The sequence below is a fragment of the Mus pahari genome, chromosome 9, assembly GCF_900095145.1.
Source record: "Mus pahari chromosome 9, PAHARI_EIJ_v1.1, whole genome shotgun sequence".
In the NCBI taxonomy this organism is placed as follows: Eukaryota; Metazoa; Chordata; class Mammalia; order Rodentia; family Muridae; genus Mus; species Mus pahari.
Window position 1 is genome coordinate 44,741,146 of NC_034598.1, and position 2,883 is coordinate 44,744,028.

Genomic DNA, 2,883 nt, shown 5'->3' on the forward strand with positions numbered 1-2,883 from the left:
GAGACCCCGTGGAAGGAAGGCAGAAGTTAAAGGAGGGACAGCAAACCAAAGACAGACAGAAAGCAGGTGGAACTTGCCTGAGCTGTCTGTCTGTCTGTCTATCTGTCTGACTGACTGTCCCCTGTCTTGGAAGACCCTGGTAGAGCAGGCAGGAGGGCTCATAGAAGCTGAAAGGGGAAAGCCAGGCCTCTTACAAGGATCAGCGGTCAGCAGCCCAGGTCGGGGGAGCCTGAGGCAGGACCTGGGCTTCCCGGGCTGCCTGGGAAGCCAGAGCAGCTGAGACCTAGTGTGAGAAGTGCCACAGCAGGGAGAGGCAAGGTCGGTCGGCTGTGCAGATTCGAAGAAGGGACTCAGGACAAGGGTCCCAACCAGCAGAGCTTCAGCCCTCTCCGTTTCCATTCTCAGAGGCTGGGGGTACTGAGGCTACCAAGGATCCAAGCAAGCATGAGGGGATCCAAGCAAGCATGAGGGGATCCAAGCATGAGGGGATCCAAGCAAGCATGAGGGGATCCAAGCAAGCATGAGGGGATCCAAGCAAGCGTGAGGGGATCCAAACAAGCATGAGGGGATCCAAGCAAGCATGAGGGGATCCAAGCATGAGGGGATCCAAGCAAGCATGAGGGGATCCAAACAAGCATGAGGGGATCCAAGCACGCGTGAGGGGATCCAAGCATGAGGGGTTTCCTTCTACAGCTGCCTAGCACCCAGCACGCACAGCTGGTGGCCAGCCATGCAGGTGTCCTCTGGCCTCACTCACATCTGCAATGACTCAGCTCCTAAGGTCACAGTCACAGGTTCCAGGGTTCAGGGTCTGGATGGACCCTTCTGGAACACCCAGGTACCCATGCAGGAGACAGTGGGAGCACCCTAAGGGCGGTTCCTAGCTTGGGCCTGAGCTACACTGGGCTGTCTCTGTGAGCAGACTCCATCCGGGTGGCATTCAGCAGCAGGAGGGAGGCCTGTGATACCTGGGAAGGGTAGGGTGCTCCCAGCAGGTCCTCGAGGACCAGGAAATATAGGGCTGAGCGGCTCCTGGGCTGGATCCTAACTAACCCTGCAGCTGTCTAGCCCGGGGCCCACAGCAGGTCAGCAGGGCCAGGGAGATGAGGTTCAGGTCAATTGCAGGGCACCAAATCTACCTGGCCCTATGTCTGTCTGCCTGCCCTATGTTTGTCTTTCTCTGTCTCTGTTGCCCTTTGTCTCTCTGCCTTTGTCTGTGTCTCTGTCTGTCTCTGTCTATCTTTGTGGGAAGAGATCCAAATCTGTCTCTACATTTCCAAAGAGACCACGGTTCCCAAGCCTCCAGCTTTCTACCTCCCTCTCCTGGATAGCAGCCTTATTGGGGTCAATATCTTGTGTGTGGGGGATTGGATACCTGAACCTGGATGGGAATTTAAAGGTTTTCACAAACAGTGCCCCAGGCTGGAAGACACAGCTCAGGGCCTGGAAACAGACCCCTCAGGCCTCTCAGATCTTCTGGAGGCAGAGTCGGTTAGGAGCTGCATGAAGTGGGTCCTAGGAGGGAGCCGGGAACCCAACTCAGTCCTCTGCAGGTAATCCCAGCACTCGGGAGGCAGAGGCAGGCAGATCTCTGAGCCAGCCTGGTCTACAGAGGGAGTTCCAGGACAACCAGAGCGGCACAGAGAAACCCTGTCTCAAAAAAACAAAGAAAAAAAAAAAAAAAAAGAAGGAATAGAAAAGGAAAGAGGGGCTGGCAAGATGGCTCAGTGGGTAAGAGCACTTAGTGCTCTTCTGAAGGTCCTGAGTTCAAATCCCAGCAACCACATGGTAGCTCACAACCATCCGTAAAGAGATCTGTCTGAAGACAGCTACAGTGTATAATAATAATAATAATATAAATCTTTAAGAAAAAAAATAGAAAAGGAAAGAGGTGCTCTTGACTACCGAGCTGTCTCTCCAGCCCCAACACACACATAAAATACATAAAATAAAATAAAAAAAAAAAAAACCACGTGGAGCAGAGATGGGGTGTATGCATGCTAATCTCAAATCTGTCATTCAGCACTTCTTGAACATCATGCCTTTTTCTTTGTACTTTGTTCTGTGGGGTTAGGGTTTTGTTGTCATTGCTGCTGTTGCTGTTTTGTTTTAAACGAGGTTTTGTGTGTGTGTGTGTGTGTGTGTGTGTGTGTGTGTGTGTGTGTGTGTTTCAAGACAGGGTTTCTCTGTATAGCCCTGGCTGTCCTGGAACTTACTTTGTAGACCAGGCTGGCCTCAAACTCAGAAATCCGCCTGCCTCTGCCTCCCGAGTGCTGGGATTAAAGTAAACAAGGTTTTAAACAAGGCTTCACGTAGTCTAGGCTGGGCTAAAACTCACTATTCAGCTAAGGATGTTCCTGCTTTTTCTGTCCACCAGCCTTCCCAGGACACGTACACACTAGCAGGCCCAGTTTAGCCTGTGCTGGAGAGCGACCCCAGGGCTTCCTACACGCTAGGCTAGGCTATAGCACTCCTCAGCCCCTTGACCACAGAAGCCACCTGATTCCCCTCCCTGGCCTTGGGTAAAACCTGCTGTACCCTGGAGGCTTGAGGTGACCCTACCACTGGGGACAGTCCCTACAGTGAGGGTCTAGGACACATGTGACTCTTTGGGGGCTTTCAGGACAGCACCCTGAGCTTGTAGTGTATGGGGATGCACTGGGTTAACTTGACTTCTTGTCTGATTTGAAAGTCCCAGATGGGCCGGGCAGTGGTGGCACACGCCTTTAATCCCAGCACTTGGGAGGCAGAGGCAGGCGGATTTCTGAGTTCAAGGCCACCCTGGTCTACAGATTGAGTTCCAGAACAGCCAGGGAAACACAAAGAAAACAAGCCTTTTAAAAAAAAAAAAAAAAAAAAAAAAAAAAAGAAGGAATAGAAAAG